Genomic DNA, 12,947 nt, shown 5'->3' on the forward strand with positions numbered 1-12,947 from the left:
TGCCCTTGCGGAGGTCGGCAAGGGACCACGTACAGATGGTTGAGGTGCATCTCCTTAAGCGAAGGGGCTTGTTTTGTTTGCTTTCAGAGAAAGCAATGAAATACTGACGTTAATGGCATTTCCAGTACTGAAAATCCAGTTGCATTTTTTCATTGCTTATGATGTGTCTTCTGGCCATTTGGAGAGGCTGGTGGGGTTTTTTGAGGTTGTGTGTTCATGTGGTTTCTACCATATGGGCTTTTTTATTCCTTATTTAAGTATGGAAATTTCATATATGCAGTGTACATTTTGGTTCATCGGTGTATTGGCAGGAGAATTTGACGCTGAAGCATAAAGCTACTCATACATGGAGTGGGGAGTAAACACAGGCAGCAGAAGACCTTTTCGAGAATTTGAAGAGGAATCACTACTTAAATAATGTTGTAGATGCAGAATTCGGGGAAACTGTATGATGAAGTAATTTACTGTCGATGTAATTTTGCGAGTATTATTTTTACATTGCTGCTGTGGTTATTAGTGGCATGTATGTACCATTGAAACTGAAAGAAGCTGAAGCAGATCTCTCGTCCCTTATATTTCTGCTTTTGGTGGCCGTGAGTATCTGTTTGGCGTGGGTCCCAGCGCTGCCAGGCAGGATGCCCCAGGGATAGGGCAGAGGATTTGGGTGCAGGAGAGCTGCGCCAAGTTGTTCTCTGTCGCTTCTGTTTGGTCAATGAGCAATTTCGGATAAAGGACTTTTTCTTCTTTAGTATCTTTATGACGTGGCAGAAAAAAGAAAAGACCTAACTATCTGCTTGAAAAGCCAACTTCTGTAATGCAAATAATAGATAATCACGTGTGGTTAATCAATTTTCTCTTCTGCATTGTTTTTCACACAGAGCGATGAGGCAAGAGAGAAGTTTTTAGAAACAGAAAAATGTGATTGTGAAAACGTCGTTGTTGGCAGGAGGGCTTGGTGGATTCAGGTAATAATGTGACACTGCTTTTTATTATGCTTTAAAAACTGGCTGCGTTTCCGGCTGACAGTGGGCCTTTGTCAGGGACGGAAGAGCGGAGGAAGGTGACAAGGTGTAACAAGACCCAGTGGCTGGCTGTGAAATTAATTCAGGCTGGGCGGGAGGGTGCGAGTGGTCCTGCAGCAAGGGTGATTGCTGAATAGGACAGCATTGCTGGGGCTGCAGTACCTTCCTTGCTTATGGCAGGCTGTTGAATCTGAGGCTGGTGTTTTCTTTTTTTCAAATATTTGGGTTTTGTTGGTTTTTTTTTCACCCTAAGCGATTTTCTATTTCAGCCTCTTACAGCTGCGTCAGTGTAGGCGGGGAAGCTCCATGCCTGTTTTATGGAAGAAGGTCAAATGATTAGCTGTCCCTTCAGAGTGCACAACTCTGACTCTATGAATATTTCCCTTGAATTCCTCCTTTTAATAGATTTTTGGATCAGAGATCATTAGCTGCTAAAAGACCCAGACCTAGGCCTTTACTCTGTTAGAGGAGTACCGCTGGTTGTTTTCTGTGTGTGAATGAAGACAATTTCTTGTTGCATGGCTGTAGGAAAGCTAATGTGTCATGTTTAAGCATGCAACTAATAGGTTTGCTACAATCTTACCTTAAAATAAGGACTTTAACAGATTTAGATCCTATTTTGTAGGAAATGTAAGTTGCTGGCTGAAATGCATCTCTTATGTTTTTAGTCGTTTTAATTAGTTCCCTCACTGAGGGGGAGTGGAAGATGAAGGTGGGGGAGTTTACAGTGCTAATTGCACTCCACAGTTGTAATTGGGGCCAGATCCTACCCTCAAACTTCTTAGGCGATCCCAGTGAAGTCATCAGGCTTTTCACAAGCGTATGGTTTTTCCTCATGTGTATTTGATTCCAGGATAAGGGCCTACAGTGCGCTTTTTCGTGCACTGATTTCTCACGTGTATGAAGGGATTTGGAAAACATGCATCTTTTTCAACGCAGCATCTTGGTTTCCAGCACTGATTGGAGAGGTTCTGCAGTATTTTGTAGAGGAGCAGATCAGCAGAGCCAGTTGCCTTAGACTGAGCTGTTTTTAGCGGGCGAGTCCCTTGTGTTTTCTTTGTTAGGTGCTAGGTGGGAAAAATGCAGTTGTGGTTTTGCATTGCTATGTTCATGACCAAGAAGGACGTTTAAATAGCATGTGAATGGGTGTGGATTTGATGTTTCCTAGAACCAGCTTCTTTTTAATATTAAATTGCATACTCCAGGACGATAGTTGCTGTATCAACATTGGTATAATGACAGATTATTAAAAAATCAGTATCTAGTCATAGAAGCGAGTCCTGGTGTAAGCAGTTGGATGCTTACAGCTGTGATTTGTATGTATTTGCAAATGTAATGGGCTTTTTTTTCCTTGTGGCACTGGTAACTTGGATAAACACTGTATGCGTGACTCATTGCAGAGTATAAACTTATTTCAAAGGAGCAAGTGTGGGATTTGCTAAATATCCTATTGCTTGCATCCCTGAATGCTTGCATTAGGTCATGATTAATCTTAAATTGGCCAACCTGACAGGAAAATTACTGCTGGTCTCCCATAGGTGACTTCAGAAATAAGCAGAAGGATGGAAGTGCTTTAAAAACATAGATAGTAGTTAGAATTCATAAAATCATAAAGTAAACATGTGGTACAAGGTCTTCTAAAATGTAACACTTGAAAGTTTTTTTTATAGTTTCAGAAAAAACTGTTTAGTTATCACAGGAAAAGTAAATATTTTCACTCCTTTTTCTTCATCTCTCTCTCATTCCATTCCTCTTTTTCTTTTTTTTTTCCGCAGAATATTCCTAATTTGGTGGGATGGGGGACCAACACCCAATGTGCCTAGAAAGCCGTGTTAGGGGGCAGGAGATAACACTGTTGATTGTCCTCCTGTTGTTAGGTTCATTCTTGAAGTCCTTCTGCAGCGTCGGGATGGAGTTGATGTAATCCAAATTGAATGCTCCCTGCGCTCCTGAGTGAGACGCGACGGGCACTGCAGCGGCTCAGGGACCAGTCAAGACAACGCCTGTTTTTCAGCACGATGCCCCAGTCCCCGGTGCTGAGGGATGCGGAGTGGGGGAGGGTGTAGGGGTGCAAGCTCCCGGGGGGGCAGCACGCCTCAGCATCCCCGCTCTTCTGCCGCATCCTCGGCGGGGCGGCCGCGGTCCCCGGTGCTTCGAGCATCGTGGCGGAGGGGGCGAAGGAGGAAGATGGGGAGTGGAGGAGTGGGGAGCCGGAGTGGGGAGGGGGAGCCAGGGAGGAAGAAGCGGCTCCGGAGGGAAATACTCTGTGCTTTGCAGTTGCTTGTGTGGATAGAAACCAGATGGTGCGCTGGAACACCCGCTCGCTCGGGCGGCGGCGGAGCCAAACATATGGTTAATGGTTAGGAGAAAGAGCTTTGCGAGCCAGGGCTTTGCTGACTGCCTCGCATTACAGATTGTTGCAGTGTGTCATTACATTGCCAAACTAAGTGCTTAATACCCGCTGCAGGCGCTGGGCAGGCGTTTGCAGGGAGGATGCTGAGGCTCCCCGGGCAGGGTGGGAGGCTGACATCACGTGCGTCCCCCCGCCACACCCCCCCACACCCCCTTTCCCCGCTGGAAATGCCATAAATCTCCCCTTTTACACGCTCAAAACCTACAGCAGCCAGTTTTCCCATTCTGACTGTCTTTAATCCGTTTATTTCCAACAGCGTGTAGTTGGGTTTGCCCTTTTTTTTCGCCTTTCTTTTTTGTTTTTGGTTTTTTTTGTTTGTTTGTTTGGGTCCCCCAGCAGCCAAGTTTGCATAGGCTGCAGCACCGCACTCCCATGCCCGGCATCCGAAGTTCCTGCTCTGGGAGCTTTGGGCGACACCAGGCCCGTGTTATCTAAGGAACTGCTGAGCTCATTCATCTCCTTTTCACGGCCCGCTTCCTTTTATTTTTAGCCAAATCCGTCAGGCCTGACAGGCGGGTAATTTGAGCCAGAGAAAGGGCAAAGCTCCAGGTCCTTTCCACAAAGCAATTCTTCTCCTCCCTCCTGGGAAGGCTCCAAACTTGGCCTGCTCCAGGCAGATGGATTTGTTGAGTCATGTGAGATCATTTACACAAAAACACAGCGAGGCAGTGAAAAGGAAAAAAAAAAAAAAAAAAAAAAAGAAAGAAAAAAGAAAAAGAGGTGGGGGGGAAGGGGTGGGAGAGCGTGTGCTGCCGGGGCTGCTGCGAGCGTAGGAAATGTGCTGCGAGGCAGCTAGACAGAGGAATGCAGCAGATTCATTCTTGTATAAGGTAATGTCTCGTTTACAGTACAGGGTGGAGCCAGCGCGGAGGAGAAATCGCTCGAAAACAGATCACTCGTTTAAAACAAAAATTCTCCTTAAGATAAATAATAATAATAATAGTAATAATAAAGAAAAAAACCCAACAAACCAACCAACAAGCAAGCCGCGCGCATGAGCGCGCAACAAAGGCGGCATTGTTGACAGCACCGGATTACAGTAGCGGTAAACTCCGGGCTGGGAGATTGCTGGAAAATGAGTTTGCTCCGTGATGCAACCGGAGTTGGCTTTGTCTGGCCGCCAGCGCGAGCGGGGTGGCGGGGACGGGGAGCCCGGCGGGGACGACGCACGCTTCGCTCCGTCCGGGGGTGGTTTTGGGCGATGGGGAGGGATGGAGGGAGCGATGCGGGGTCCGAGCGGGCAGGCTGCGCTGGGGCGTCGTTAACAGCGAAAAGCGGGGGGCAGGGGGTGTGTGTGTGGAGGCGGTGGGGGAGAGCCGCCTCTTGTTTTGTTTTTGAACTCGTTATGGCATGATATCCATTACATCAGGGAGTAAATTGGATTTATTCAGTCGAACGTTGATTTTGTTACTGTTTGCAACCTAGGCTTACCCCAGCATGTACATTTTGTTTTTTTTAAATCGGATAGTGAGAGAGAACATCAAACTTGGGGCTTTTCAGATCTTGATGTATCCTGGAGAATTAGGTTGGGTTAATTTATGCAGTGTTCTAACAAGATGCATTCAAACCTTTAAATAGATGTGGACTCTATTTAAGTATTTTTGATGTAACTTCCAATTACTCCAGATTTCTTAGCAAGGCAATATCTAGAGATTAGTGTTGTGTCCCGATGATGATTAAAAATCAGAGTAGGAGCAGAAACTGGAACTGGAAATTGGTGGAAAATGTGCAATCAAACAAGTCCGATGCAAAGCATTCGATTGAATTCTCAGCTGCAGTTAAGGAACTTGCGGGAGGGTGCAAACATGGGTTTGTATTTTAACTTGACCCTTTCCCCTGCTGAGCAGCATCTTCTGCAGACTCCACAGCGGTGTCCGCCGAGGTGCTTTCCTCTGGGACGGGGAGGGTTTGTCTGGAGCCTGCCTCCCTCTGCTTGACCCTGTCTTCCCTTTTTTCTCCTCCCACTTCTTTTTTACACTTTTGTCTGAAAGGCGGCTGGCTTTCCCAGCCCGCTTGCCCTGCTGGGCACGTTTGGCGTGGGGAGAGCCTTCGCTTCTTGCGCTTAAGAGTTTTCTCACTTGGTGGAGACCTTTTGTCTTCTCTTCCTCTTGACTGGACCACCTCGTTAATTATGTTGAAGGAACACTTGGCAGCACCCCGAGTCCCGGCTGGGGTCCCGCACTGCACAAACCCGTGACGGGGCGCCTGCCCCTCAGCTTACGGCTGATGTCCAGGGTGAGGGTCAGCAGAGGGATAAAAGCATAAGGATGAGGAGTACAGCCAGGTTTGGGACCTAGATAATACAATAAGGTGTGGCCGTAGCACAGCAGCTTTTAGTGAGGAAGGGCTGTAGATTGCCCTGAGATCCTCGGAAGGGTCCTGGAGAAGAACAGCGCTGTTATTTATTCTGTTTGCATGGTTACTGTAACTTTCTTTCCCCTCTTCCCCAAAATATCTAATTATCCTATATTTTTTGTTGCTGTGAGAAACATTTCCTGTAGTTACCCAGAGCTGCAATTCCAGTTAAATTCTCACTTTATAAAGCTGATCTCCCACCAGTGGCTGTCGGATTTCCAAAAGAAAAGACAGTTGTGAGGAGCCAAAGTTTTTGAGATTTTTGTTTCAGTGGACAATTCTGTATAACTCTGCTGTTACTCACATTTATTATGGGTTGAAGGCTCGATAGCTTCATTTCTGTTTATGGCACTTAGAATACTTACAGTTTTTTTAATCCCCTCATGGAGCACTCAGCTCTCCATTATCTCCTTTTTATGCTCCAGAGATGCTGCACACGTTGCTTTTTGTGTCTTAACATCCGAAATCCAGCCCAGGTAGACAGGTTTTGGGAACTGTTCATGACCTGACTATTGGGAAAATCAGCCTTACTCTTCCTCCCCGTCTTTCACAGCCACTCAACTTCCTCCCCTTCTTCTAAATTTATGTTGTCTGTAAGATGCTATCAGCCCTGTAATTCTTTTATCTCGCTTCTCCTATCGAGTCCATTCTTCTGCTCTTACTGCCTCTTCCTCTGTCTCACAATTAGACCAGAAATTTCTCTGCTGCCATCATCTTCCCTCCTCACACGTACCGCAGCGCTGTATCCTCTGGGTTCTGAGGAAGGAGGGGTTTGGAGTTCACACGTGTTGTGTCACGTCTCACGCTTGGCTTCAGTTTGTGCAAATTAAGAGCATCATCTATGGTAATTTTTCTTTCATTGCTGCCTTAAGCAACCAGCTTGCCCTCCATCCAGGTCAGAGAATGAGCAGGAGGTCCTTAGTGCCTGCCGCCTTGGTGAGGGGGGCACTGACGACCTCCTGCTGAAGTTGCTTGACCTCCTGCATTCCCAAAGCAATGCAACTCATAGCTGGAGGTTTGCTTGCTTTCCTCCAGGCTCAAGAGCACCATGTTTCCTTCTGAAGACCTTATTCTGTGCCATCATTGTATAACCTTCCTCAATCTGAAGTTGTGCCAAGGAGAGAGTCTCTGAGAGCGAGGTAACTCTCTACTTTTGAGCTCAAATTATCCAGCTTGACAGGATCAAATAGCAGTTCCCTCCTGCAAAAAAGCTGGACAAACTACGTAATTCTCCGCGGAAGGATCAGCGGGGTGGAAGGTGGTATGGGAGATGAGCGGGGTGGTGACCTCCCTGTATCGCAAGCGTTTGTTTATGAGACTTAACGAAATAACCTCAAAATAAATAAATCTCTAGCCTGACAGCTTCCCCCTTACAGAAAATCGTAGAAATTACGGTGTAGTGGTGGCACTTTCCTCTTCTTCGTGTATGTATCTACAGGGCATCCCAGGGGAGAGGCGAGATTTGTTCTAAACAGATTAATCTAAATTTCCATGGAGCTTTTTAAGGCATTAAATCTATGTAAATTTTTCTCATCCAGCAATGAACTGATGCAGTGGTGAGGCACAGGACTGTTTGTAGTGTATTCGGAAACCTAGCCGTTTTCTGGCTGCGGCCAAATCCCATTAACTGTGATTTCCCTGCTTCCTTTTTCCTCCTGTCGAGCCTTCTGGATAGCGGCTTCTCTTAACAGCTTGTTTGGAGAATCTGTTCTGAAAATCTCCCAGTCACCCCACTCCTCTCAAAGGACAGGAAACTCTGGGAGCAGCTTATCGCCTCCTCGTCGGCTGACTTCCATTTCTGCTGGAAAGTCTCTGTCAGCCATAGACCAAACAAGCTTAATTCTCCTTCCCTTCCATTCGGTCCAGCGCAGCAGAGGTAGAAGACCTTCTGGAGATTAAACTTTGCCTGTTGGTTTAGTGAGAGATCAATCCAGACAGCACAGCTTGTAGAAGATTGGCTTCTTTAATTTCCTTGGAGTATCCTTAGGGATCGTTGAGAGTTGTCTGAGAGTTTCTAGTGAGGATGTGCGAGCACCCTCTGACGCTGCCCTTGCAGTAGCAGTTGTTTCAAGTTTGTGTTAAAAATAGCAAGTTGTTTTAAGGCTCTGTTCACTCCATTAGCTTTTAGTTGTTAGTTGCTGTAGTGTTACTAACTGCTAATGTGATCCTTTAGTTTTTTGCCTTGATTCTGCCATAAATTATAGTGGTGTCAGCAAAAGGCGCTTCTGATCACATGCTGTAAAAAGATCTTTTTTTACCTGTTTGCAGCCTTTGTGCAATTAATGGGAACATACTGTTGCTCCCTGATAAATTCATTCATATTTAATAGATATTTGTGGGCCATATTTGGCTTTAACTGGATGTGTCACAGCTCTAGAGGCATTTTGGTGGCTAAATAGCTGGGATTAGACACGCCGGTTACTCATGCCAGTTGTTTTGCTGTGTCCATACCGAACTATGTGTGTTTCGCAAATATTTTTAGTCGTAACCTTGTCAGATTTGTTTAAGGAAAAGAGATGTCCTCATTTTTCAGAGATGTTTATCTGTGAGTGAGTGGAATTATATTAATGTTTCTTGCTCAGTTGATCGAATTCTGAATGCTAAGATGAAAGGCCCACTATTAATTGCAAAATAAGACTTGCTTTTGCCGGAGTAGAACAATTTATCTTCTGTATCCACTTTTCTAATTGCAGTCTGTAAAGACCCAAAATAGTCCTGCTAGTCAACGATTTCCTTACTGCAGCCAGTGAAAAACCAGATTTAAAACGCATTTGACTGGTGCCGAGTTCCACATTTAATACCTCTTGATTACTATGGTCACAGCATAAATAAATACATTTGATAGCTTACTTGATCACCGTGAATGTTGAATGTCTTTATCCTTAGACAGAATACTCCTTTTATCAAAGATATCTGTGTTGTAGAGCCCCAAGCTGTTGATTAAGTAAAAGGGAATGCCATATATGGGAAAATATACCCGCACCCGCAAGGTAGCATCTTACTGGAAAATAATGAGATTTCTTTTACCAACTTCATCTTCTTGTTTTCTGTCTGAACACTTTCTCAAAATGAATAATAAAATACTAAAAAATAAAGCTGTCATGCCTTCTGGGAGGATGGCATAAATAATTAACATGGGATATCTGTCTACTCGTTTTTGGGTTGATTGCTTATTGGCTTCCATGTAGTACCATGAGTGGTCTGCAGCCCCTGCGGTGGGCTTGGACTGTGCCGGACCACCTCAAACTTGCCGCTGCCTTGCCCGCTGCCATTCACTGTGATTAACGGTGTCTGGATGAATGGCCAAACCCAAATGGTTATGGCAAAGCATTTGTCTCCTCCTTGGATGGGCCACTTGGGCAGGAGCACCGGTGGAGCCCCTTCTTTGGCTGTACCGTTGGCGGCAGCGGGACGGTGTGCCGCTCCCGGGGCGGACATCTCGCGTGGGTAGCACTGCGCTGCCCGGGGTGCGTGTGGCACAGCCACGCTCGCTCCGCTGTGCTTTTTGAGAGCGAGAGGTCAAAAGGACAAGGGTAAGCTGCGGCCTGGAGCAGACTCTTGCATCTTTGCATCTGGTGGGGCTGTTCTTGGTTGACGCTCTTGGTTACGCAGCTCGAGCACAGTGGGAGTTTCACCCCTGCCCACGGGCTGACAGTCACACGCCCGGTGGGAAGTTATTTTTCTGCTGGGTTTTGCCCCTTGTGACTGTTGTCATCAGAAATAACAGCAAATAAGGGGACGGAGGTTTGTGGGACTTCATGGCCAGTTCACTGTTTAAAATAAATCTTCTGTGATTAATTCTCCATGGGGCAAAGAGGGAGAGGAGTTCATGCCCTAAAGTCTGAAGATTTTTTAGTACTTAATGCTGATTTTAACCCTGAAGCATCAGTAAGTTAAGCAGAGCTCAAAGTGCTGCATTTAGGCTTCATCAGGAAACGCTGGATAGCCTCTCTGGCGGAGTTGTGACAGCAGAGTTCCCACGCGCACGCCGTGGTGCTTCCAGAAGCACCGAAGGTTGGTATTTGCAAACAGAAGTGGAGATGCACGCGGGTTGGTGACACATATTTTGATTTTCAGTACAGTAGGTGGCAGGAGAGACAAAGCGACAGCTTGGCTGAGGTAGCTGCTTGTCCACATGCGGCAATAACAAGTGAAGGCCGCACCAGATCTACACCAAACACCTTGGGAAGAAGGTGACAGTGTATTGCCAGATGCTTTTGTGAGGTCCGTCACGTGATGTGGTAAACACAGGGATGTGGAAACGTTAGACACCTGTATTGCAGTACTGGTGTTAACTGCCACACTGCGCACTGTGTCTTGTGTTTCTACGATGTCTTCTGGTGGGCGTCAGACACTAAACATTTCATGGCAGCCTGGGCCAGTGCCAGTTACGTCTGTTCACCCTCTTTCTCTCCCCACTGTGTCCTTGGCCAGGACTTTCCCCTCTTCCCTCTTGTACCTGCTTTGGTGCTTACAATGCCGTCCAGTGAGCTGCTTGATGGGGTGAATCTAGCCAACAGAAGACATGGTTGGATTTTGGGTAACTCAGCAGAACCATCTCACCTCCTGCTTATGAAACTAGGGTTGAGGCAAAGAGCAAGTGACAGAAGAAAGGGACTGGTGGCTTCAGGCTGCAGCAGAGCTGCACCCTTGATCTATCACCCCATCGAACTAGATGGAACAGATACGTCTTTAGTGCATAGTGAAGTAGATTCTGGAGACTTTTCTAAGCCTACATCTGATATTCTTAGAATGCTGATCTACAGTGGGATGAGGTAACCTTAAAAGCCTGAAAAACATGTCCTTTCTGAGCATATGACACTCTTTCCTAATGGGGAGGCAAACTGAAGAAGTGAAATTGGTGGTGTTTTCCCTTACATCTCTTAGAAGTAGGTCTCCTTATTAAAGGTGAAAGGGATGTTCGTCATCCCGCTTCAGTTAAGATCAACAGATTGTTTCTTCTCTTATGGGAGATTTGGCATCCCACTGCACGTGCAAGGACAAGATCTGTTCTAGTGAATGTGTAACCCGAGCAAAGTCAATGAGGTTGCATTGTAAAACAGAGAAGGTAGTTTGTCTCAGGGTTTGTAACTGGAGAAAAGAAGCACTTTTGTCCGTTGATTTATAGGGAATTAGCTTATGACTGTAACAGGTCCACCCGTTTGCTGTGGTTTTTTTCCAGAGATTATTCTCTGAAGAACGTTTGGTTATGATGGAAACAGCTTTGCTGTGTAGGCCTGCCAGAGGGCATTGAATTTGCCTTAGACCCAAACAGTGCGGACAGTATTTGATTTATACTGTCAGAGGAACCTTTACTATAAGTACCAGCTTTCAATGATGACTTCAGTCCTCCTTTTATCTGTACTTGGATATAAACTTCAAATTCTGGCATATCAAAACATGCAGTTGTAGGATGGCCTAAATTCTGCGTGTTCACTTGATGTTGAGCACCTGCTCTTCGTTGCTTATATTCTGTTTCTGTGCCTACAGGTTTCGTAAGATTTTTGTCAGCATTTTTTCAGTACATTAATGTTGTTTTGTTGTTGAAGTTGACTGAGAATTGAACTGATGTTGAAGTTGTAAAACTGTCGGTGTGATGTAGTGGCAAGGACAAGACGTCTGTTTAGATACTTGCTCGGTTGTCTTTGCTGTAGAGCCTGACTGCCCCATAGGTAGAACCTGAGCATGTCTGGGCATATGAAAGAGGATGAAATATCACCCTTGTACTGATGAGAAATGGAGGCAGGAATATGGTGATTTATTGAAGGTCACGGAGGAAGTCAGAAAGGTTGGAATCTAGGTCCCCTCCACCCCAGCCCAGGAAGCTGAATCCTGTGATTTCTAGTATGATTGCTAGGTTTGCTTCCTCTCCCGAGAGGCTCTTCCCATTGCTAAAATACCTGTTCTTATCACAGGAGGCATGGCCACATGTTTACAACTTGGGAATGAAGTTTAAGACTCATTGACATGAAAACTGGCACGTTTAGAGAGTAGCCAGCTGTAGCTGTAATGTGCAGTATTTCAAGGGGAAATAGTCTGAAGGGTGCAGTCAACAGTAGCTGCTCTGCTGTTGCTTTACACACAGTTCAGAGTTCAGTAGCTGGAACAGAGGACGGACCTGGGCGTATGTTGAGTTTGAGCAGCTTTTGGGCCACTATCCATGAAACCATGCTGTCCCATGCAAGGATAGGTCCTTTCTCATAGAAAGCCATTTGTAAAGAATGGGACCTTGTCAGCCAAATTTTCCTTAAATAGGCTGGTATCTTGCAGATACTGATATACTGATATAAATTGTATGGCTGCAAATAGTTAATTGTTTCTGTAACCAGGTTTAACTGTGGAGTGCTCTGCTAGATGAAGAGGATCAGGAAGGATTTCCTATTATTCTAAGGCAGTAGTTGACTGACGCTAATTATGAGAAACATGCCATGTTGAAATAGTTTTTGTTTTTTTTTAATGAGTTTCCATGAGCAGCTCATAGACAGGTTTACACCATGCTGGAAGAAGTCTGGCTGCACTTTGATGTAGATACCTGGATTGGTGATTAGGAAAAGATTGTTAAACAACTGGAATTTAAATACAGGTACAGCTTCATTGTAATAATTTCCCCAAAGGCACATTGGTAATTCTGCTAAATAGAGAGTTTAATAGACTTTAATAATGTGTACTTTAGAGACCCTATACACAAAGGAATTGTGCATAAAACATTCATTACAGTAAACTGCTACCTTTGCATGTAGCAAGGATTCTGTCGGAACAAAACCGACATGTTGTGTGTGGCAACACGTCGTTGGGTGTTAATGGACAGAAGTCATTACCAGTGCCTTACCTATCGCGTCACCTGTTGTGATCAAAGTTGCAGCCCATATTGTTTTACCTGACAGTCAGTGAATTATCCGAGGTAGGCGTTATTTTTTTTTCTGAGAAGTCCTTTGCTGGCAGGAGGGCCATGGTGGTTCACAGCGCTTTGTTTTCCTTTGATGTGCCCACTTGGTGTCAAGAGATACCTGATAAGAAAAACAGAATAGCCACGTTTTAATAAATAAATAAATAAATAAATAAAAAATAAATAAATAAATAGATAAATAATAACAAAAAAGCAGCCTTAGCAAGCAGCTCTACATGAGTGTGACGTTGGATTTTGATTTGATTTCACT

The 12,947-nt window shown here is 45.2% G+C and overlaps 1 protein-coding gene across 3 annotated transcripts in view; it reads left to right on the forward strand.

Annotated features, from left to right (window-relative positions):
- Positions 1-12,947, forward strand: part of BACH2 (BACH transcriptional regulator 2) — a 193,742-nt gene that overhangs the window by 42,928 nt on the left and 137,867 nt on the right. For 2 of the 3 annotated variants that reach the window (XM_075414359.1, XM_075414358.1), the window contains exon 2: positions 879-965. The exons of the other annotated variant lie outside the window; for it this stretch is intronic. The gene's annotated coding sequence lies outside the window, so the exon portion shown is untranslated. The remainder of the gene's footprint in view (positions 1-878; positions 966-12,947) is intronic. 3 annotated transcript variants of the gene reach the window in all.

This window comes from Opisthocomus hoazin, chromosome 2, assembly GCF_030867145.1.
Source record: "Opisthocomus hoazin isolate bOpiHoa1 chromosome 2, bOpiHoa1.hap1, whole genome shotgun sequence".
In the NCBI taxonomy this organism is placed as follows: domain Eukaryota; kingdom Metazoa; phylum Chordata; class Aves; order Opisthocomiformes; family Opisthocomidae; genus Opisthocomus; species Opisthocomus hoazin.